At 34.1% G+C, this 26,145-nt stretch overlaps 1 protein-coding gene across 6 annotated transcripts in view; it reads left to right on the top strand.

Annotated features, from left to right (window-relative positions):
• Positions 1–26,145, top strand: part of MGAT4C (MGAT4 family member C) — a 333,638-nt gene that overhangs the window by 64,649 nt on the left and 242,844 nt on the right. For all 6 annotated transcript variants that reach the window (XM_019279763.3, XM_010413780.4, XM_010413784.4 and 3 more), the window contains exon 2: positions 15,341–15,441. The gene's annotated coding sequence lies outside the window, so the exon portion shown is untranslated. The remainder of the gene's footprint in view (positions 1–15,340; positions 15,442–26,145) is intronic.

Here is a 26,145-nt window from a genome sequence, read left to right as displayed (position 1 = left end):
TTGTCTAAATGTAAACAAAATTTAAATAAATTTAAATATGTAGCAACTCCTCAGTCAGTTGTTGCTTGTGAGCATTTCCAATTTTGTGGAAAAAAGTTTATTAAATTAATGTCTAAAAGTTAGCTGTAAAATGACTAGCAAAGTGCTTATAGAACATAGAACTTTTCATTCTTTTTAGAATAGCTGCAAAAATTCACCTTTTCTAAAGAGATAAGGAGTACAGGTAGCAAGCAATGCTTTCTACCACTTCCACCTTAAGGTTACAATATAAATGGCTAACGATATTTTTTTTTCTCTTTTCCCTGCTCTCCTATAACATAATTAGGGCTGAAAAGGCACTGATGAGAATAAACTAGCATTTAACGCATAGGAGGGAGAATCTTTCAGTACTGCACTGAACTGTTTCTTCAGTAGCTTTGTCATTTTAGTCATGTTTCCTACTACATATAGAATTGAATCATATGAAAGTCAAGCTTTTAGCAATTTTTTTTCTCTAATTGGCTAGCAAAATAACTATTCTTATGGAAAAGCAGTACAGAACTAAGACCCTGAGATTAGCTAAACTGGTTAGAGCATGTTGCTAAAAACACCAGGGTTGTGGGTTTGATCGCTGTACAGGCCATTTACTTTGGTGCTGGACTTGATCCTGCAGGATCCCTTCCAACTGAGAACATTCTGTATGTACCTTGCTTAGGGTCTGATATAACAGTTCTGGTTGCATTTAGCATAATTCCTATGAAAGTCTTTTCCTGTTTTCATGTATTGGAAAGTTTGCTGTCTTCTCTGACAAGCAATGCAAGCATACATATATCTACACATTTTCTAAATAATTATCTTTAAAAATACATAATAAAAATAAAAAAATACAGTAGGTAAGGATTATGGTAAAGATGAGATATTATGAAAAAATTACTATAGAGTCTGCATTTGCTAATGCTGGGTTGATGAATCTTCATCTATTTTTGGAATTTATTATTTTTTCTCAGTGGCTTCACAGAGTCAGAAAAGTAAGTTCATGCTGATCATTTAACCTCATTTCCAGCATAATGAGACAAAGACCTTATTATTGTGACATGTTTCATAATGCTTTTGAACTATCTAACAATATCTTGATTTAAAAGGTTCCAGTCATGAAGAGTTTAGCTCAGCCTTAGTTAATTGTTCCAATGAAAAATGGCCTTCTATTGTCAAAATTTATTTTAAAAATGCAGATCTATAAAAACTTGCTTTTGTTTGCAGTATATGTAGTTTTACTCCAGCTTGATGCTTTATCATAACCTTATATGCCAGACTGGGAGCTCCCTATTGGGAAATTTCTATTCCCTAGAGACATATTTAAAGACTGCATAAAATTGCTCCTATTAAACTGAGTTGACTGAGTTCCTTGAAATGGGACTTGAACAGGAAACAAATAGATATATATATACACTTTTTAATCCTTCTTATAATTGTGTTTGAATACTCCTCAGTATTTTGCTGAGTTTTTTGCAGTTTTTTTGTGGTCTGGAATGACACACTGGATGCAATAGCTGTGTCACTGGTGAAGAAAGTAATTTCATGTGGTGGATTGACCGTGGCTGGACATCAGGTGCTTACCAAATCTATCCCTCCCCTGCTCAGCTGGGGAGGGGAGAGAAAATACAACCAAAGATTCCTGGTGCACAGCTGCCTCACCACAGTCTTCACCACAGGCTGCAGGGGAATCTCTGCTCTGGCTCCTGGAGAACATTCTGGCCCTCTGTTTTCACTGATCTTAGCGTCTGCAAGGCTGTTTCTCTCGCATGTTCTCACTCCTCTCTCTGGCTGCTAATGCCCAGGGATTTTTTAATCCCTTCTAAAATCTGTTATCCCAGAGACACTACGGCCATCACTGACAGGCTTGGACTTGGCCAGTGGTGGGTCTACAAATAGTAATACTAAAGTAATATTCATTATGTTTCATGAACTTAATACAAGCTGGACAGGATCCCTTATAGGTAAGAAACCACTGCTTTTAATTTAGCAGTTTTTCAGCTGGAATGAAGTTTAATATAAAATTTATTCTGTTGCATGCTTGAAAATACTTATTTGCTTATATTTGTATTTACTAATTCTTAACAAATTTCAGAGGGGTTTTTAGTGCTGGAGGCATCTTGTCCATCATATCACCCTTCACTTGCTCTGAAGTCCTACAAAACATCTCACATTTTTTCTTATCCTATACAGAAGTACCTGAAGTGTGCAATCACATGTTCTCTGCTGTGCTTAGGGGGTTTGTAGCTCACAGTGCACAAAAATAATGAATAAGTTGTTTTATGTAAAAGATGGTTTTTTTCTAGGGAAGATAAACAATGTTCTTAGAATTGTATGTTCTTTGAACTGTAGCATGTATTCAATACACCAGATATAAAAGATAATTTAATTGTCATAATTAATGGCTGCTGCTGATTCTATGATATGGCACACACTTATCTTTCTTAAGTAGTGATAGAAGTCCAAGGACAAAGCTGAAACATTTGAATATATTTCTGCTTAGAGTGACACCAGGCACCATCGTAGTCCAGTAACTTGTGCTGAAAGTTAAAAGCTAAACAACACATCTAGTTGCCTCATTTTTTTACAAATTCACCCCAAACAAATAAACATCTAACCCAATTCTGAAATAATTACATGTAGCCAACAATAACACTCATGTCTCTGCTGCAAGTAAGTTACTTCTTTCCTTTTTACCCTGCATAAATACCCATGAAAAACAATAATTTATAAGGGTTTTTTTAAAGACTAGGTTATGCTTAGTGAAAACTTTGCTTTTCATGACTTGACTCTCCAAAGGAAGCATTTACTTCAAGTAGGAATTCCATGGGCTGTGCAGGAACATTAGACGAGCTGATATCACTCTTTTCCAATAAATCACTTTTCTCTTTGCCTCATCTAGTGCTCTATAACCACAGCTTTCTTGTCTGATTGGATGTTAGCCACCTCAGCAGCTGTCTATCCTTGAACTGAGGAAAACATCCACAGTAAGCTCAAAGGAAAAACAGGTGTCTGTTCTAATGAAGATCAATTTACCTCAGGATTAAGACTATGAGAAACAACACCAAGTTCACCTTCCTCCAGTCAAGACCTTCGGAAATATAACAGACCTTTCATCTGACAGGAAGAGGCTTGAGGAAAACAAAAGATTTGCTTTGCAGACAGAAAGTGTTGTCTCTGTACAAAGCTGAAACAGACTCAGCACTATACACTACACAAGCCTTGTACATCGTGATAGCTTTATTTTAAACACAAAGGTTTACGAGAAAAAATTAGGCAAGCTTTTCTTTGGGGAAAGTAATGCATTTGCTACTCCTTCTCTGGATATCAAATTAAAATCCCACAAGAAAACAAACAATAGATCTACTAATTTTTTCTTCTATTTAATAAAAAAAGGCTTCCTAGGACAAGAGTAAAGAGGGCTTTATATAATTCAGCTTCAGAAATTTCTGATAGATTTAAATCGCTTTGGTTCTGGAGACTTTTATTGTAGATGTAAAACTTTTTATAATGGCAAGTAGATGTTGCAATATTTCCCTTTACTGGGTTTTTTAAAATACAAGCAGGTCAGGGTGTGTAATATATTAATACTGGTTGTCTTTATAGGCTTTGTATTTTCAGTGCCTTATTTAAAATTTCATTGTATTGAAGAGAGAATTACTTGCCTAAAATATAACCCTTGTCACTTTTCACTCAATATGGCCTCTAACTGAGTTTTACTTTTCTGACCCTTAAACCCACAAACTAAATGGAAAATATACCTAATCTACTTTTAGGAAAACATCAAGAGCTGATTCAGTTGCTAATATTATACTTCTAAAAGTTCCTAAATGCCCAGTGCTTCTTGTAACCCTCTTAGCAAAATGCTAGTAATCCACTGAAAATAATTTTGAGAGGTCTTCCGTAGATAGTACAAACTTACAGTGGTGTTAAATCAGCCTTGCTATTCCAAGTGTCATTAAAGTCTGCAGGCTTTGCTGGCATTTTAAGTTTTTTTGGATTCAAGTCTTACAGGGATTTTGTTTGAGCTAAAAGGAAAATCTCAGAGCAGTGTCTGGTATTAGAAATTCATTCAGCTGCAAGTTTGTAAGGCACTATCAGCCAGGCCATAATTCCATGGAAGTGTCAATTCGTATGCGAGTGGTTCTACACAGCCTAGTAAATTTGAGTCTTGTCTTAGTGGTACTTGTAGGGGTTTTTGCTCCAGAGCTGACAAAGATTATCAATTTAAAAATTACTTGAAATATTGCAGAGCGTATTCATGAAAGTCCTACAAATACACTTATACTACCTTTCCTGTTCCAGTAAATCCCTTTTGCTACCGAAATGCATATTCCCTGGAATTACTAAAAAGTCAATCTCTGTCTCTTTTTTTTCCAAATGTAAAGTGTAGTTATTTAGTATTTTCTACAGTGTTAGTTCTTGGTGTTGGGAATTCTTGCCTTTGTCATTGTTGAGAAGGTAACTTAAAAATCTGATTTTCATCATATCTATGAACAGACTTCTAAAATGCAAAACACTGGAAGCATATTTTAAAGTTTAAAGCTCAAAAGTATAGTTTAATTAAAATTTTGTCCTCAGATATTGTTCTTATCAGAGCTTGCCTTTTTCAATTTTCCAGTCTGATAACTGAGTAGCAGATGGGCAATTGTGACACCAATTTAAAAATGTTTTTGGTTTTTAATAATATTTCAACAGCTTGTGTGTTTTGTTCTCTTTTAATGTCTTGGAGATCTTCCTCTATAAATTCTGATAAATCTGTGAAAGATACTGGGGTTTGATTTTTGTGACTTGGGTACTTTTACCAGCATTAAGAGTCCAATGAATTGCTCAGCTTCTTGCAGAAACTTTGAATAATGTTGAAGAGAGGTTGAGCAAATAATAATACACTCTTGGTTATTTATTTTTTCAGTGATGATTCTGAGTAATGCTGTGGCAATATGAACACAGATTTTCTTGGTACCCTTCAGATTTCATAATTTACACCCAATGACGTTCTATGGAGGGTAGAAGAAAAGAAACTAAATTATTTCTTTTAGCTTCTTCATTAAGCTTTCCTTGCTATGGATATTCCATGTTATCTACATGAGAAAATACTGAGGGAGCTATGATGAAGACACCTTATAGTGGGGTTTGTTTCGTGTTGGATTTTTTCCCCCTAATTTTCAGGAAGTAGACCAATTTGCATTTCTCAAAGATTTCACTATTGTGACTGGAGTCAATCACTGAATGCAGTGGGGTTCAAAAATCTCAGTGTACGTGGTGACTGACCACCACTCTGTTTTCAAGTTACTGAAAACAAACAATATAGATGAATAATCTATTTTATTTTTTTTACTTTATTTTTTACCACAGACTATAGTCTGCAAAACCACGTTTAAAATAATTCCAAAATCATTCCTAGGAGTGCTGTGATTTTCTTTCTAGATAATTCTAGTACCTCTGGACTGCTGTTTCAGTGGTTTCACACATCAAAAACAATGTGAAAGACATTTAAGGCCATTTAAGACTATGTCTTGGACAATTCTGTAATAAGGTGTGTGTGTTTATTTTTATTTTAAGGGAAAAGGAGCTACAGTTCTGTGAAAAACAGCTCTAGCCTTAACTCAGTCTTTAGAGTAGTCCTCCATATTGTGTTTGCACAGGTTTGGTTCAGGTCTCTGAAAGAACTGTTAAATTCCCCTGGCATTGCCCAGACCATGCTTTCTACAGAGTTGCCTTCTCAGGGCTCACACAGTGATGACTTTCTCCCTCTTTTTTCTTTAATCTTAGCAGCACCTTAAACTAGATCTTCACCATACCTGATGTGAGGTCATTGCTCTACTCTGTATTGAACATCATCATCACTACTCAGTGAATTGTCCTTCAAACACCCTGTCCGAATAGTTCACCTGGGAAATGGTCTGCAGAAGCATGAGGAGTGGGGAGGGGGGAAGATACATGACCCTTTCTTATTGTTAAAAATGGTATTTTTGAATTTCTAATGTCTTATACAGGGGAATTCACATGAACAATATTGCATCATGTTTTGAAATACCTTCAAAGAGTGCCTCTCTCTCTCTGCCAGATGCAGTCAATGGAGTAGCTCAGCCGTATCTGCTCTCAAACACCTTCACATGTGGGGATATACACCAAAGTCACATATAGATAACAAGAATTTGATGAAAAATCACATTTTTCGCTTGTTTTCCCAATCTTTTAAAACACGACTCTCTTTATACATTGTTTTTATATGTATATACTTTTACATATAAAACTTTAAGATAAATGTATATAATTACACTTAGATAAAACCTACAATCATTTTTAATTTTTTCACTTATCCTCCATGCATATTAATATGTTGAAGAACATATTTTTTTCTTTAGGTTTTTTTTTCCTCCCTTACCTACTCTTGGAGTAGTTTAAAATGTGAAATATTTCCTGCAACAGGAAAACCTGAAAAATTCAATCCAGCTAAGTCTTGATTTTGAAAAAAAACATGTAGAATTAAGGTTATTACCTTATATATTTATGGGGATTTGACAGACAAGAATTTATCCTTGTCTAGTATGTAACTTTTTCTAAAAACATGAAGACTTGAGATATCATTCAGAGCAAGAAATTCAGTGTTCTTCCAAAGAATTTCAGATTTGTTTTGATTTCTAATAAACAGAAAATTCTGCCTCTCATATAATTTAGGACATGAAGACATGAGTAAACAAATGTGTCATGTGATGAAAACTTAGCTAGTATTGAAGTAATTACTGCAGCTTATCTAAGAATTAAGATACAAAACCTCTGTTCTTTAACAACTTGATATCCTTTTTATTTTTCCTGGAAATGTCACCAAATCTAGTTTTGTTTTGGTATCATTGTTTTTTTGTTATGTCCCATTTTCTCTAATTTCACATCTTACAGGCTGTGTAGCACAGTGAATGGCATGGATTCTTTAGTCTTTCCTTGTTAGTTACTGTTTTGTTAAATAGTCTGTGATCTGTAATTGATGTTTACAAAAATAACTGCTTAAGGTTTTGTTTATTTGTTTCATTACACTGCAATATAGATTTCTAGGATAATGGAAATTTTTCAGCATGCTATTTCAGAAATGTATTTTCATTATATGCCAATGTTTATGCATAAAGCATCCTGTTTACTTGTTGTTGGATGACAAGCAGCTTGTCAAGTATGCATGAGTGACTTTCTTCTAAGAATATTTAAAAATATTTATATGAAGATCTTTATATGACTAGATCTCCTCAAGTAACTCAGTGAGGGGAAAAAACACTTTACTGAATATTTATAGTTTTGATGGCCTAAGTACTTCTTTATGGAATTTTGTTTTCCTTTTTTTCTTTTTTTCTGCTCTTTAATTAGTTAGGTCCTTCTTATATAGTAATGGCTTACTGGTAACATTAACCCAATATTTAACTCCTGGAAAAGAGGATTTTGAACTTGGAGAAACAATGAATTAGAGATTAAAATACCTGAAGAATCTGAACTCAAGGTGTTTCCCAGGACTTAATATGGGGAAATTATTTTGGTGAAAAAAGTGTTGTGCTAATGCAACAATGATTGTAATTTATTCAAACTTGTTTCAGGTTATTGCAGATATTTCTCTGTTGTTTTCCTTGCCTTAGTCTGTTCTGCATTAGGGATAGGACCATGAAACACCATTACTAACTATAGAGCTTGATGAAACTATATCTGACACTCTGAATATGTAATCGTAACAAAGCTTTCTGCAGACTTACTAAGCTCAGTTCCTCAGCAGCTGTAGAGCACTAAGAAAGCCTGATTTAGCTGACTAAACTAATTCTGTTTGTGAGATGTTTTGTTTATGCTCCTCTGCTGGTACCTTTAAGTACCTTTTTTTGTCTGGGCATATATGTCTATTTGTGTCACATGCACTGGCATTAAAGCAAAAATTAAACTGTTGATTTTGACTGTGAGTATAACAGCTATATTTTAATAATGTCCACTGTATCAAGTGCAAATAATTAAAAGACAGAAAACTCACAATATATTGCAGGTCTTCAGGATTTCCTTTCTTCAGCAAGCCCTCGGCAAGGAAGGGATTTTGGATCTGTTTTTGTGTTACAGTGAAGAGTCATATTGTAAGAACCCTTTTGAATCTCATGCCCAGCTCTAAGAACCCTACAGAGCAATCAGAGTTGGATGTAAGATCAAATTTTGCTGGTGAGGGCCTGCTTACAAAACAGGTTAAGCTGTATTGTAAATGTCAGAATACTAACTCAATGAAGGATTCTCATTTATTATCAAATTCACTCTTTTTCTGTCATGGATAATTTTTTCCTAATTAAGTTAAACCCTATTTCACTATTTCTTAAATAAATTCCATCCCTTAATTACTCCCTTTCAGTAAAAGATTCTCATATGTTCTTCCTAGGTAAATTTTAAAAGTTTCATAACACTTAATGTATACCAAAATAAAATTATTTTTCTATGTGCATAATTTTTGTTTCCTGTTTTGATTTGCATCTTTATATGATATTTTAACACAATGTATTTATCTATACCTATCTCTAGCTAACCAACAGTGTGGATCTAGATAAATGTTTTACTTTTGCTGACTGGCACTTAGTTTGCTGAAAGATATGTTAGCATTGGTGATGCAACATGGACAACCAATTAACAATGAGGTGACCTTTTTCTTTCATTATATGATTATCATTCAGTAGTGCATCTAATGAGCATCCAGAGTTCCTGAGAGCCTCTACTAAAAAAGTATTGTCTCTGATGAACATGCTGGTGGTTGAAGTTGCGTTTTTATAAATGTATACCTTTTATCAGCCTTTCTATCTGGGACCCATTAGGAAAGGTTTCACATTGGGAATCATTTACGGAGCTCAAGATGTAGAAATATATTGAAATAAAAATGCCATTGAGGTCCAATCTTAAATATAGGGCCACACTTCTACATATAAAAGTAATAAGGTATAAAGATATAAAGGTCATTTAGGCATGCAAATGAATTATAACTACAGCATTTTTATACAGCATTCTTATTTTTGTGAACCATGTTAACATTTTCATACACTTGACATAGTCCATATTAAGAATAGACAGATTAGTGTTTTGATGCACAAATATCTATCTGCAAGATTTTTTGGGCTACAGCATGATAGGAAGAGATGTAGTTTATAACAAATTCAAAGGAGAATTTTTGCCAATTTTTGTTTGTATGAAATCTGAATGTATCTCTCAGGATCAGAGAGAAGAACTGCATTTGGGAGGACGCTGATGCTCAAAGTCTCATGAAGGCTGAAGCAACAAAAGTTACATAACTTTCACAATGAGGAATATATGGGTTGATTAGAAATATTCAACAAAAGCGAAAATATTTTGTATAAAGACTTTTTATGAAACACGAGAATTTCTCCAAGATAAGTGAAGGATAGAAGACAAAGCTGACCTGTTACAGAGTTGGGAAAGCAAGTGAATAAATGAAAGATGGTAGGGGTTAGTGGACATGTGACTGACCAATAAAGAGCTCATGCAGTCTATCACCTTTATGGAAGAGTTTTGAGGGAGAAGAGTAAGAAAGAAACTGAGAGGAGAATGATAAAAGACAAGTGATACATATCTTTCCTTAGAGGCCTGACATTAATGAGCCTGTAATGGGCTTATTAGACTAAGTTATCTTTTTGCTGAAATATGTAAAGTTAAGCAGTTATGCTAATAAGAAAAGGAGTAGCAGGACAGATTAAAAAGGGAAGAGTCAAAAGTAAAATATGGAACTGTGTATTGTCAGTCAGTTACATGCAGTTTGACCATGAAATAGATATAATTTAGGATTATAGGACCTTGATATTTTCAGCTATGTAGTTCGAAAACTAAATTATCTCCTACAAGATGATATATTTCTTACACAAACATTACCCCCCAAAATATTGGTTATATATGAACACACACATTCACATAAACTTATGTGAAATATTTCTATTTTTTGTACTGAATATAAAAGGTTAAGATGCTGTTTTCTTTTTAACAGACGTTGCCTGTTAGTTGCCTCTTAATATAGTTGAGAAACTCTTATGCTGGACAGTTTTTTTGGCTCTTGAGACAAGCATGATGGCATAAATCAAACAAATCACTGATGTATAGTATAAGATACATTTTACCAAATACTAAAGTACTCTTTAATGGGTAGTGTAGGTGGTTGGAGAAAAAGGTTTTTGTGTTTTTTAAAATATTTTTGAGTTTGACCAGTTTTACAAAAAGTATGGTCTAGCTTTATCCCTGCATAGTTGCTATCTGCAAAACCACGCACCACCCTCATTAGCTGAAGTTTAAACTAAAGTGCAGCAGTTTAGGATGTGGTTTATTTGGTTAGGTTTCATCTTTGAAGAGTTTCACTCAAAATGATTTTCAGAGTACTTGAATCCAGGATAGTATTTTGACAGGCCACTCTCCCTGGACCACTGGATGCCTTGCCATAAATTGAGGACCCTCCCTGTAGGCAATGGAATCCTCATCATGGTACACTACAACTGCCTCTCAGCATAACCCCCTGGGTTACAAGGTCCACAGTTTGGATGCCATTGCATAGTCCAACCCCACTGTTCATACCAGGGTCAGCTTGAGCAGGTTCTTCATGGCTTCAAACAACAGGTTTCCAATATCTCCAAGGAGAGACACCACAGGTTCTCTCAGTAATCTGGTCATGTTTGACCACTCTCACAGTTAAGTCGCTTCTCACACTTACATGGAATTCAGTTTGTGTCCAGTGGTTCTTGTCCTGCCACTGGGTGCTACTGAGGAGAGTATGACTCTGTTGTACACCCTCCCATCAAGTGTTCATACCCTACTACTTGGAATGCCTGCTTTTGGGCTGGTGCCAATTTATATAGAAGGAAGAATGATAATCCTTTTAGCGGTTCTTGCTGCAGAGCTATACTTTAACCTGGAAGACCTGTTGTTTTTGAGAAAATCTAGAAGAAATAACAACTAGAAAAACCTAGGATATTTTTTCTCCTGGGAAGTTTGAGAGGAAAATTTTTCATTTCATTTGGACCAAAATGGAATAATTAAAAACAAAGAACTAAATACCTGCAGGTGGCTCATAATCTTTACTCGTGCTCTATCTGCACTGCCTAGACCAATCATATTTATCCATCTTCCCCCCTTTGATGCATAATTCTGCCTGTAACTTTATTAGACTAGTTAACTATATAATTTAAGCACAGCTGAAAATTGTACAAGCATTTCAAATAAAATTGTTTGTTTGGGGAAATTTATTGGTAAAATGAACTCATGCACTGAATGGAAAATGTGGAATGAGATTTGTGAACGGAATAAGTACAGGAGACAACTGAGTTGGTTTTATAACTGTTAGTTCTGGGGTTTTTTTCCTGATCAGTAGTACTGCAATCTCTACCATTTTGCTTCTAATACATTCATTCATTAATTTTGGTGTGTTGCTTAAGACCAAGATAAGATTTATAGCTGTTATTGCAAAACGGCTATGCTAATTCAGAGCTTAGCCACATTCTGTATTTGAATGCTGATCAGCATGATGTAATATTTTACTGCTCTCCTTTCCATTTAATTTTATTGGATATCATTGAAAGTCATAGATATAATATGCTCAACTCCCAAAACTATTGTGAACTCCTAGCATTTAGGAGGTTTTGATTTGGCACTGAAAGCATGTGTGGTTATAGAATAGAATTTATAATAGAACACATTTATTTACATATTTAAATGAATATTTATCAGGGTTTTTTTTCAAACTTGGAATATGTTCACTGGAATAACTTTGGGTCAGTATTAATAACTGTACCATATGTCTCTGTATTTCCGAACCAGGTGGCTGGCAATCATGTCTCCAGATGAGCAGTGGTTCAGTGACAGCAACAAAAAGCCCTCTTCCATGCACACATTGCCATGAACAATCCCTGCTTTCTTTTTTAACATTTTGTTTATTTCTGAATACTGTTTTAGTATCAAACATTCTGTTGTTTGATGATAATTCAGTACTGGATAACTAGAATTTCTTTCATATGTGATTGAAAGACAAATGTTGCTAAATGAAGAACGTCAGTATTAGCATTAGCTTCTCTGGCGTGTTGGTTAAGTTACTACTACTGTACATCTCTTGCTCGACTACTTGGCCTAGTAGGTGCTGTATCATGTATTCTCTAAATTTATATGTTTTTTCTATAGTCAGAATAAACAAATTTCTGTAAACCCTACTATTTCCTACCTATTTTGTAGGAATAAAACTTTTTCACATCAATTGATCGGAGTCTGTACTTCACACATATGATTTTTTTTCATTCCAACTTTTCTTTTCTTAGACTCCTGGAAACTATTACAGCCATTAGATAGAGTTGGTCTAATATTTTCGAAGACTTTTCTTCAATGTAATCTCTGACTTTATATGTACTAATACTTCCCTGAAATATTCAGCTACAAAGAAAGTGGTAAAGCAGTTTTCAGGGTTTTTTAGTTTGTTTATTGGCTATAACTTTCCAGTTACTTCAAGATATTACTGTGCGCAATTTTTTTTGCATATCTAATAAATATTGTGTATAATGTGAATTTTTAATGCATATGTTTTCCTATGTGTCTTAAAAAAAAAAAAAAAGCCTGTTCTTTCATTGGAAGATTCATACTCAAAGCATATGGAGTTGTTTATTTCCATCAAACTTTGAGAAGTTCAAGTGACACACAAACACTTTACCTAAGGTGGTCTCTTACTTTTATTTTGTACAGAGAGAGAGAGATATTTTTAAGAACATGGAGAGTTTTTGTTTTAATACAACTTCATCCAGAAAAAATCATAGTTTTGTTTCGCTCATAAATCTTGAACTTAAATATAATCTGTTGTTTCAGAGGGGAAATTTTTCTTTTATGGATAAACCTGAATTTGTACAGGTACAGGTATAGGCTATTTTTTTGAGAGACTCCCATACTGTTGGTGTTTTGACTTTGTCTTCACTTTGACCAGTTTCCTTTTTTTTTCTGTACTTTACCTAAAAAAAGACAAAACCCCAATGCTGCAATTGGCTTACTAATACAACATTGTGTTTATCATATTACTTGGTGATCTTTGTCTGTGCTGTATACTTTGGCAAGAAATGTGTAGTGACTTATATTATTTGATCCTCTCACATAAGCCCATGTCTATTATTTCCAAGGATATTTTCTACAAGAAATATGGTGTTCAGAACTAACTGGTGAGTGACTGCTGGACAAATCTGACCTGTTCTGTTGAGACAAAAATAGCAAGGTGCTATTCAAAAAAATGTTAGCTGAGCAGGTCAGGAGGAATACCTTATATAACTTTTGTCACAGAAGAAATAAAAGTCTGAAGTTCTTTGTCTCTTCCACAAGTTCAGGAAGCTCTATGTCAGAGAAAGTCTCAGGGATTTTATGCATGTTTAAACATGAAACAACCAACTGAAACAAACAAACAAATTATGCACACATACTCTTAGTGTGTTGCAGTAATAAGTGCTTGCCTTTTATACATCATCTTCATAATCAGTTATTTTGCCCTGTCTTCTACGAATCTGTTCCTATATCGAGTAAGTAACTTTATATATTCCCCACAATCTGCAAAAGAGTATAAGAAAGGGCTAAGCACAGGCATACTTAGACAGTAATGGTTCTTGCTAATTCATCAAGGTATTCAGCAGTGTTTGCTATATCTCTTCTGTGAGACAGAATATCAAATACACAGGCTGAGCAAGGGACATAAAGTACTGAAAGCTAACATGTCATCTATGTGTCTTTATTACATATATAGTGAGATTTCTGAGAGTGCTCCTGTCTATTATGTGCATTGTATCAATAGTTAGCCCCAACGGGGAATAAGAGCTTGAAGTTCTCCACCAAAATTCTTCCTCTTGCCTCCTAAGACAACTTGTGAGAAACCCAAATTCAGAATACCTGAGAAACTCTGAATTGATGCATTCTCTCTTACTCATCTTTTACAAGCTTTGAGACATTTTTCCTAAAGGTTTTTCTTGTTAAGCATAACAAAAATCTTAACTAGGCTTTAAATGCCAACCTAGAGCATTCTGTCACAGAGAGTAGGACAGATTGATTTTAGTATGAAGGCATTCAATACATTTTGTTATATCACTTATCTTTATTTTAGTTTCTCTTTATTTTAGATTTCTTTTTATTGTTTGAACGATAAATTTTCATCTCATAAAAAGATGTATATAAGCACAATATAAAGGAATATTTCCTCTAAAACTTCTATTTACAGAAATAGTTTCGATATACATTTAGAAGTACACTTTTAAAACTGTTAAAAATACAAGTTCATCAGCATAAAGAGTTCCCAAAAGGAAAACTAAAACTAGATGTATCCTATCACTGGGGGTAGCAGGCTGAGCTATAATATTTCAGCTAAATATTTTTTCTGAATTTTCTGATAGAAAATAAATCCTTTTCTGCCTGAATTGCCTGTCATCTTATGGAATGAATTTTTTATTCATTATCCCCCCATTTCTTAATAAATTTTTCAAATCCTGCAATTTAGAAAACATTTATTATAGAGAAAGAGGTGGTGCTTCCTGGCTTCTGTATGGCAGTATTTATGGTATGCTTGCATGACATATTTAACTTAAGTAACCTTGTTTTACGGGAAAGGCAACTACTAATAGATGAGAAGTGATTAAGGACAGCTTAGTTCATAACTTTCTGTGATTACTTTGTGATTCCATGATCTAAGTCCTTCCTGGTAATACAGCAGGAATATTTTTTGTCCACAAAACCCATCACAACTTTCATTTCTATTTTTGAAACCCAAACTAAAATTTGGCACATTGCCAAGAAAAAACTAGAATGTTTTTGAATGTTTCCTCCAACCAACCATTCATAATTTAGAATCCTAATTTTATAATTCTAAATGGACTGTATGCAAGTGGTTTTCCACTAGACTGCTGAAACACTTCATCACACAGACGAAAACCAAAAATAATATACAGCTATTGTTCTTCGCTATCCTAGTTTGAAAAAAGGCTCATTGAAATTTTGCCTTGCACTTTTGCATATGGAAATGTCACTGCTCCACTGAGACTATGAGACTATGTGTAAGAATTCTCCCAGTACAGTCACCACACGTAAGGAATGTGAATTCTCTGGTTCTGTCCCTAGAATATCCATTTACTCTCTGAAAAGTTTTTCTCCTCATGAATTACAGTGTGTGGACCAACCCATGATAGCACCAGGTAAGATATATTATCCTGAAAAAGTTTAGCTATTTTGTACACAATAGGATGATTTTGTAATGTGAACCACTGTGTAAAAAGAAAGAGGAAGAAAAGGTATTCTGAAAGATTTACACAGATTTCTTTTTTCTCTGCAGATTCTTTCACATGAAGCAGCTGTAGCTTGGATTTCACTGTGTGACCTTGACACTTAGTGTCAAGCCCTTCAGATAGCTGCTAGATTTGGCAAGGTTAGAAGGTAAGTGAAATATTTAATGTTAAAGCAAATCACTAAGAAAACAGAAACCCCTGTATTTAGTAGGCATTGTTATTATGTATAAAAATGACTGACATCCATAGTGTGAAGTGCTCTTTGCAATCTGTTTCAAATTTTATTGCTTTAATTTTCTCATGGTAGTTTCTAAGATATAAGTTAAAAATTAAACACCTACATGAAGGAAATAGGAAAATGGAATTGTAAATGAATTGTCTTCTATATAACTTGGTATCATTAAAACAAGAATTCAATTTTTCAAATCTAGGCGTAACAAGAAGGCAAATGAAAAAGGGTATAAAGACCGTGATGTACACATTAGACAAATGTAATTATTTTTTGATTTTTTTTATTAGTGGATTTTAGTTGGGATATTTTTTGTAAAGCAGAAAACAAAGAACTGGCCAACCTTAACTGAAATAATCAAATGAAAAGGAGAGAGTTTATTTAGCAGAGGGTAAACAAGTATGTCTTGTCAAAACTTGGTCCTTTACATGATGCTGACTGCCTTTTGTGAAATAAGCCTCAGTAAAACCAGTGTCATCAAGTATATCTATTTTACTACTCTTATAGACAGATTAGAGAAAGCATATCTATTTAATCAGTCCTTTATATTAAACATAATATGTAAAATGCTCACTTAAAACTTTAATTAAATCAAGGGTAATTAAATGAATGCTATATAAATCAGCATTTCTTTCATCTCTAAGAGAGACATTTTTCATCCTTTACATATTTGTGGGTCAGATATTGCCTCAAGGAGAAAGAAAGTTATGAATAATTTAAGAATCACCATTTTTACTTCTGATGAGAGCAGTAAGAAACACTTTCAGGGCTAGTTACTTGCAGCATATTTCAGGGAGTACTGTTTATTAAAAGAAGGCTTTTCTCTTGTATTGGAGTCCCCAGTACAAGAAAGACACGGACCTTTCAGAGAGGGTGCAGAGGAGGGACTCAAAAATAATCAGAGGACAGGAACACCTGTGAAGACAGGCTAAGAGAGTTGCAGTTGTTCAATCAGGAGAAGAAAAACCTTAAGACCTCATCACAGATTTTCAATATATAAAGGGAGAGTTAGAAAACATGGAGAAAGGCTTTTAACCAATTCCTGCACTGATAGGACAAGGGGCAAGGAGTTTTCATTGAAAGAGTCGAGGTTTATGTCGGCGATTGAATCACGGACCCAGATGGGCAGGGAATCTGAACTGTTTATTCAAAGGAATGAGCTGGTTTTATACAGTTTTCCAAGGCACAGCATTTCCTTATGTGGCAATCTTCACTACGTGACCTAACCCATATTGCCTCATCAGCAACACACTTCCTCAGTGTCCTTCTATGGGGTGATCACTCGCTGTTCACTGTCTGTCAGCTCCCGGCAGGCTCCTCTCCGTAGGGGTCTGTCTGCTGTGTGACACCTCCTCTCCCCAGGGCCCGGTGGAGACAAGCCCCTGTGTGCTGCCATGTGCTCCTTTGTGCTGCCATGTGCCTCTGCAGGCAGGTTTTACAGCTCACAACCCAATTCTATCTTATAATTCCCCATAGTTTAGATTGGGCATGCTGAATTTTTTATTTTATAACAAGGGTAATGGTACACTGAAGCAGGTTGCTCAGAGAAGTTGTAGATGCCCTATCCCTGGAATTGTCCAATGTCAAGTTGGAGGAAGCTTTAAGCAATGTGGTCTAATGAAAGATTTCTCTGCCCATTGCAGGTGGGTTGACTAGAAGGTCACTTAAGGTCCCTTCCAACACAAACCATTCTATAATTCTATTGTGTGTCTGGAAATAGAGTTTATACTTGGAACTGCAGGGAATATGACTGAACAAGTTTTTGTCCAAGTCTCATAAGCAGAGTAAAAATCAACATCATGAAATACTAAAACCTAGAATAATAAAAGTACTAATTGTGCATTAATATTATTGTCAAGAAATTGATAGAAGGGAAAAGTCTCTAGAGAAAAAAATTACCCCTACTGTATGAAACTATTAGGAAATTGTAATGACAGATCTAATATGATGATGTTAGTTTTTCCTTCCAGATTACTGTGAATTAATTATTGCACTATACCTTTATATCTTTTTGAAGCACATGTTAAAAACTCTGGTCAAAACTGAACGCAGAAGCTAGTAAGACTTTTACGTCATTATGTACATTTGTGGCCCAGAAAAATGGAACAAGTTAAGATGTGAAAAATAATTTATTGAATTAAGAAAAAGTAAGGATCACTTAGGAAACAAGCATACATTTTGGGTTAATAGGTAGTGCCTGTGGCCACCAATCCAGGTAAATTTTTAATGAGGTGATGGAGACAGGTTTCTGCTCGGTATTACTTTTCCAAAACATTTCCTTTCTATTATTAGTAGCTCATTCTTCAGATAACATTGTTAGAAAATACATTCTTAATAGTGTTTAATTTTTTTCTTCAATACTTGAATTAAATAAGTCACTTTTAGCAATCTGCTGACATGCAGTTTTTTCTAGTTCATTGAATTTCACTTACATTTGACTTATATTTTTAATGAATAAAAATAGTGTTTATAATTCAACAGAGAAAATAATTTTCTTTAAATAATTGTCAGTGTAAGAATATTTTAGCAATACCTGTTTGGTACTTATTTGTCAGGAACATAAGCCATACTTATTCAGGTGATGAATTTTGCAGTTCAGTCCTTGTGCCTGACAAAACTAATTCCAATTTATGCTCCTTCTGGTCATAAGAAGAAACATGACAAGCCTTTATTCTCTGTACCTTCAAATCTTACAGGGTTCCTAGTGTCTGACTATACATGATCTGCTTTATCTAGCTGATTGCATTGCACTGCATTTTGCAGAAAATAAAATGATGTTTCTAATGCAACCATAAATTCATCTTTTTTTGTTGAGCTCAGGAGCTAAATCCTTAACAAAGAGGATTTGACATATGAAATCACTTTCTGGTTTCTATTTTGATGGGCTTATATATAGTTGCTAATAAAATCATTAACACCTATATCCATGTAATATTGTATACACAAGAGAGGAAGATGTAGTAAAAAAGTGCAACTTATTTTACTTGATTGACTATAAACTCTCTGATGCATTTCAGGTGGTGAAAACAGTGTTTCTTGATGTATTTCAGGAATAAATCTTTTATGTCTGATTAAAATGTAGATGAGCATCATAAACTATTGTAATTTGTAAGGGTTGATCTCCTGATGCAATCTTCTTCCATCTGCTTCAGGTGTAGAATTTACAGAGAATTTGCTACAATTACTGACTGCAATTCAGGTGCAGATGAATTACCTACAACCTACAACTCCCTATACAAATGAAAACTCCTTTATAATACTATTGATAATATCTGCTATTTCAAAAAATTCTGCAACTTTATAATAAAATCATTTTTAGCGATGAGGAATTATGGAAGTGCTATGGAAAATTTGCATGAGAACACATGGAAAATCTGAATGAGTCTGAGGTCATGAGCTAATCTCATATTTCAAATCTTAAAGTACTGGTAATGTTAATTTGGTAATTTTTAGTTCTTAAGCTGTTTACTTAATACATAAGGAGACATATAACAAGCCAGAAGTCAGTTTAATTGTCCTAAAGACATTTATTTCTGTGTTTTGCAGATCAACTTTAGATTTTATTGACTGTTTACTATGGTCTTTTATTATAGAATTGCATTACAGGACTAGTTTAGGGAAGGGAAATTATCCCAAAATCTCTTATCTCTGAACATGGTTCTTTGGCTGTAAGAACCTAAGAGTAGTTTGTAGAGCCTTCATCACATTAAAACAACTAATAAATGTGAACTTTACCACACCTACACTTACAAATTAGTAGAGGGACACAAATTTCTTGGAGTAATGGTCACTAGACAAGAAAGACTAGGAAGTGAAGAATTATATTCTTCAAAGGTGTCAAAGAGAAAGGGAAATGTTGCCCAAAAGGTAATTTTCTATTTAACAGATGTTATATAAATAGATCACATTGTTACTTTTAAAATATTTTATTTTTTCATATTTGGTAGGAAGAATAACAAACCTGTGCTTTCAGTAAAATATTGTACACAGCTTCTGCAAAACAAATAGTCTGCTTTGAAAGTTGGCAAGGAATGCAGGTATCAGCAATGATTTGACATTGAGAAATTAAACGGAGTTATTTAGTGGCAGGAAACTGCATTCAATGAGCAGAGAAAAATATATACAACACTTAGCTTGCAAAGAACAGTAATACTCTCTAAAAAGGTTGCCTGTCAACGGGAGCATTCTTTATAACTTTTTTTAATGGAAAAGAATAATTGAATAGTCAATTCACTCTCAGTTGATTTTTTGATAGGCTGGGTGTAATCATATGGTAATTTTTTTAAAAAGTGTTATTTTTAAAGGATATCTGTATAAGTCCAAATCTGCAAGATTTTTTTTCTATATGATACCTGGAGTTTTATGGCCATGCTTATGTCCTGAGCAAGAACTCTGCTTGCTAGAGTACTATACCCTTGAACACTAGAATGGCATCTCTTAGACTGATGAAACTGAAGAGAGAAGTAACATAGAAGAACCGACAGTAGATAAAGACAGTAAAAGAAACATTCTTGAGGGTGAAAGAAATTAAAGACTAAGTGATCATAAAAATTTGGGGTTTAGAGTGTATTTCTTAGTGGGTATGTGTACTTTTATTGCAGATAGTACCTAAAAGTGAATACGTCTCCAAGAGCGGAGAACAGCATCTATGTAGAAGAAAAAAATAAAGATCTTGAAAGTAGATTGTGTTTTATTTTTCGCCTTCAAAAATGCAGAGAATAGCATAGCTCTATTAATTCCTATGACTGTGTAGAAAGAACCTGACCTTCCTGGCCTTTAACTCTTACACGAGTGAAAATTGGCAGTGGTTGTTCAATTAGGTTGATGGCTGATACTGTGATGGAAGTTGCAAAGAAAGGGTGAAATGTAACGGGTAAATTGTAAGTGAATAATTTCTGATATATTAGAAAGGCTTTAACCTAAATCAGGCTAAGTTTACCAAATTCTGAATATGACAAAATAACTGCCAGCATAATTGTCTAATAGCAATTTTTTCAGCTTGCTAGTCTGAGCAAGAAATAGTCTCCCTTCAGTTTGCGTCTTCATAACTGTCATAAACTTGGTTTCCTGCTCTGGTTTTTAATATCTTTGTCGCTTTTTATTTTTAATATTCTGTGGCTCTTACTGCTGGCGGTGTGCTCTCAGATTCTATAAAACAGACTGGAATTCTGGGGAATTTTCTGTTTCCTAATTCATTGTGTGGAACTGTAAAAAAAAGGAAGAAATGAAGAAGTTAAAGCTCCTCTTAGAAAAGAGATGACTTGTAATCATAAGGTGCTTTTTGCCTACTGAGGAGATGAGAGCTTTCCTGGTGGTGCATTGGAGAGGTTTCAAAATATGCAAGAATAAAACATTCTTTTTTCTTTCTTAACAAAGAAATTTTCCCTTGAAAAAGATAAAACATTTTTTAAAGTTCTTGGGTTTTTTTTCTATTCTCTTTATCGGTGCCAACAGTTGCAGATTAAATACCTCTAAAAGCAACAACATACTAATTCTTTTAAAATGCTTATTTTTTCCTCCCTTGATGTCATATACAATTTCCATTAATATTAAGTATAAAATCAAGCTATGCATATATATATATATACATATATATATACACACATAGAGAGGGGGAGAGAGAGGTGTATATATATATACATACATATATATATGAAAGACCCCAAAAAAATACCCGATTGAATAGTGGTGATATAGCTGAGCAAATCTAACTGACTGGATATACCAGTCCCTTTTCCATGCTTCCTTTTCTATTCTCAGCTGAATATTACTTCTAGCTCTACTGCTCCATAATGTGCTCATCTGATCCCTTCACAAATTAATTCTGCCTAGTAAGGCTAGATCGTACCATAGAGGGAAAAAGAAATAAAAGATTTCTTGCATATTCAGATCTCAGAGGGGTCACTCTAATGACAGAATTTAGGAGGCAACACTGTGTGGCAGCAGGGGAGGACAAGGAATGGGAAAGATGGGAGAATTGCTCCTTTTGCAACAATCATTAGTACGAAACATATTTAACACTGGAATGCACCACCAATTTGTTTTTCAGGAGGGGGTTTGTTTGGGTATTTTTGGTTGGTTCATTGGTTGGCTGGTTTTCATTTGTTTTTTGTTGGTTTTTTTGTTGATTTTTTTCTGAACTGCTTGTCAAAATTTTTTTTTTTTTCAATGTTAGATTAAGCAGCCTTCAGCTTTTCTGAAATTCCAACCATTCTAATATACTACGAACAGCCTACATTTGCACGGTTTTATATCATGAATATTGTTTAAGTCAGGATTGTTTTTACAAAAAAAAAAAAAATCATTTTTTTCCTAGTCATTAGTACGCCTCTTCATGCGCTATGGAAATGTGCTACTGGTTCACAATAGCAAATAATATACTTACTAAGTCACTAGATATACATATTGCTAGAATTTCCTGCCTCAGACAATACTATACTACTGTTCTGTCATGTTGAATGCTTACTGAAAATCTAAAAAAAATGGTTTTATAATCAGTTGTTACTTCTTTCAGTTGCCTTCATGATCATTTCTATTATATCAAGATATATCAGTAAAAACTGAATCTGGGAAGTGGAAGGGATATTAATTGTGAAATATACTGTGAAAGTAAATAAGAAATTCAGATGTCAACATGTCTGTAGTTGTATATTTCTCTGATCATTGAAAACAAAGATCACCAACACACCATCATCATTATCATCCCTTGTCCAAAATTATTTCAAAGTTCTTGAAGGGTTGGCACTGGGGGAGTTCTCATTACTATTTTAATTGAAATAGAAATTACTCGTTCAATAGCAATACTTATGTAGTAAAGTGTTACCATATCAAATTCTGTAATTTATCTGATCTTTAAAATGTATTATGCTTATATTATGCTTTTGCATTTCAATTTGCCAAAGTTCTTCCTCGGTTATTCTAATTTCTGAAATCTATTTATGCTTAGCTGTGAAAAGGACAAAAAGATTTTATGCAAAGAAGTAGACCATTAAAATCTGCATATATTTTCAATAGTTGCTAAAACTGAATCCCACTTAAGTCGTGAATTTTAATTAATAAATTATAATTTAGCAATATTATAGCACTAGATAGAACTCCAGCAGAAAGGCAGCATTAGGTTTTTCAGAGTTTTTATATTAATATATTCATAGGATTTTCAGTCTACTTTCCTTGCTGGGAGAAATTTTCTTTTGAAGTCATTGAAATGTCATCTGGTATTTAAAACAATAAGGCTTAGCAAAGTGACATGAAAATGGGTCTTCCAAGTGACCTGACATCTGAAGTTGCAAAAATTTCATTTTGATTAAAGTATGGAAAAAACCCTGCAAATCAGGAAGAAATACAAAGAAACCCAACCAACCAAGCCAAAGCAAACCAAAAACCCACCAAAACAGGGCAAAAACATGTGTGAAATGTTGACCTCCAAGAACCCACAATACTTCTACTCTGACCAAAGTCTAAAAACTGGCTGGCCTTGGTGCGTTGTGCATTGTGATTGACAAGTTGTCTTAAAGGTAAAGGTGGCAATTTTCTGATATGTTGTGCTGGTTACTAACTAGTAACTGTTGAAGAGCTGGCTAGTACCCATCAACTGTAAAGGAGAACATACCTTCAATAACTAATGAATCATTCTAAGATTACAAGAAGGTTTTGTCTGCCAGCTTTTGTACTTCTCTGTAGCAGTTTTAAGAGAAGACCTACTTTGAGTGGGTTTTTTTTGAAATAAGAACAACCTCACATTGTCTCACAGAAACAGTAGATGTCTCAAAAGATAATTTGGGTGGTAATATAACAGTTTTCCTATCTAAGGCCAGTATTAGCTGTATATCTGGCAGGAATATCCCACTTCTAATCTGTTCTAAGGAACTGACTACTAGTATGCTTCAATATCCTTGCTCTTGGTTTTGTTTGCTTATTTTGTGGCTTTTTTTCATTTTCTGAATCCTTTTTAATCCAGCACATTGGTTTTTGTGCTATTAATCTCAGTTGCAGAGAAGTCTACCTTTCCTTCCTCATTGTCCTATAACGTGCTTGAAAACTATTTTATCTCCTCACTGTTTTTCTATTAAGAGGGTAAACCAGACCAGCTTTTCATGACATATTTGTAGGTGAAGGATTGATTTTCTTCCTACTACTTTTTTCTAACCTCTTTTAATTTAGTTTGTACTCCTTCTGACAGCAATTCTCAAAAACTAGGCTTAATGATGTAATGACTGTTCTTTCCAGTGATAACCAAAGTAAAATACTGGGTTTATGTGTCTTCCTGTCCCTCCTCCCATACAGCTCTATATCATCTTCACAAATCACTGAAGACAAGTAATTTGACAGCCTGTATTTATACAGCTGATTATTTCTGCATCAGATATGGAAGTCTACCGACATAATTTCTGTGTAAATGCATGTATTTCTAATAAAAAACCATTCTATTGCTCTGGAACTGTTCTGCAAATTTTTGAGGTAATTGTTATTTCTGGGCTTTTCCTAGAGCATGCTAGTTGACCTCCATTGTTTTGAGTTGGCTGGAAATAAGATATTTCTTATTACATTATACAAGTATTTTATTAAAATATTGAACAGAGCTAGAACCACAACAAACTCTGCTTGACCCATCATCCACTTCAGGAGGGTTCCTACCAATGTGGGTTATGCCAGCAAACTCTACCCAACAACAACACCAGTAATAAGTCCAGAGAACTTGCCCCATCCCTGGAACTGTTCAAGGCCAGGTTAGATGAGGCTTTGAGCAACCAGGTCTAGTGGGTGGCATCTCTGCCCATGGCGGGGTGATTGGAACTAGATGAAAGTTCTGGTATTGGAACCGAGACCATTCTATGATTATATAAATATCCCTATGTTTAATTTAGTTACGCTGATTTTTTCTACCTCCTTCTTAGCAATGAGTTTTTTGTGAATGAGATTTGTCTTGTAGAATTAGACACCTGGAGCCTAGGGTGGAACAGTCTTCATGTGGCTGTTCAGAGAAGCAAGGACAATTATCTTGCTTGACTCTTAGGCTAGTCATAAAGTCTTAAAAACAAATGGTTAAGTTATGGTATACATTTAAAATGTGTTCAATCAATTTAGAATATAAATAAGCATGGCATTTACTAGTTCTCTATTGCTAATTACCAATGAGGTACAGAAATTTTGGGATGGGAAACTCAAATATTTGTTTGATTTCTTTTTTGTTTTACATTCCTAATTTAATCTTGCCCCGTGGAAATTGGTAGGTTAATCGAGCTAATGAAGCTATTAATTGGTAAATCAGTTAATGGTTGTTAACCCAGTTAATTAGTGGTTTCTTCTTCTGAAATAATCTGACTTCTTAGTTATAAAACATACAAAAAACCCTCAAGGTTTTCCCTTGATGAATAGGCTGATTTTGTAAAGAAAAGAAATCAAATATTTGATGAAGGGAGAAATTATAATGTTTTCAGATATTGAATGAGAGGGGGGAAATTACTCATTTCTCAGTATAATGCCTTCCTCTAAAACTTCTTCTAATTTTTGAAGGAAAACTTTTTGTTCCATTGTTTTAAGATGAAACAGTATTTATCGTTTCTGCTTACATGTAGTTGTGTATATTTGGGAAAAGAATAATGCTAGTATCAAATATGCTGAAGAAATCTGATTTTCAAAAAGCACTATATGAGACTTGTATAAGTGAAAACTCATTTTTAAATAATTTTTAAGAGTGAATTATAAATAGTTTGTCTTTCTGAAGCTGTAGGATAATACAAAAATATGGAATTATGACGACTAATCTTTTATTATTCAGCGAGTGTTAAGTAATGGACATTTTATGCTCCATTACCTTACAATTTAGAGCGCTTTTTCTTTCTTCTCCCATTTTCACATGAAAGAAGACCATTTACTAAGGCTTCAACTGCAGCCAGCTTTAACAGAGAACACAATTTAATATTTTAACAGACCGAATACAATGCTCTAAATTGAGTGATCACTTAAAAAAATTCCAAACTTTTAAACTTGTGTGAGCTTAGAAGCCAGCAAAAGGAAAATGGTTGGATTATACATTGAAAAGGAGAAGTTTATTTCAGATTCTTACACTTTCACAAATAAGGTCAACTCTAATTCAATGGCTGTATGTTCATATAAGATCTACAAATAAGAGCAGTCAGTAAAAAAGAAAGGCTAAGTTTATAATGCTTTTGTAAAAAAGAGACTATTATAATTTTTACTAAAGGACTATAACTGTGTTCTAGACACAGAAGACACAGTTTCATAAATTTTTTTTAATGTCATGAAAAGCAGGTTTAGTGATTTGAACAATTTTAAGTCTTTAATATGTATTTGTTCTGCAATATGAATTAATATTACATGCTTATTTAGTGGTCTGCCAAATAATATAAGAAAACTTTTGATAGCTTTTCTTTCTATTTTATGTTGAATGTTTAAAATTAATGCAGTTTAGATTTTGTGTAACATGCTCCAGGTGTGGTTGCATCACTGTTTAGTGGAGGGGAAAATTTATGCATTTCAGAGAGGCACCTCAATCTGTTGATTTCCCAGAGGCAGTCTGATTGGTCCTTTTTCTATAATGGTGAGTTGTGGGCACTTCCTTGCTTACATGCAAATGCTGCAGGTGACCCTTCTTTATCTCTA

Source organism: Corvus cornix, chromosome 1A (assembly GCF_000738735.6).
Source record: "Corvus cornix cornix isolate S_Up_H32 chromosome 1A, ASM73873v5, whole genome shotgun sequence".
NCBI classification, from domain to species: Eukaryota; Metazoa; Chordata; class Aves; order Passeriformes; family Corvidae; genus Corvus; species Corvus cornix.
This window is presented reverse-complemented; position numbering and strand designations above follow the sequence as displayed.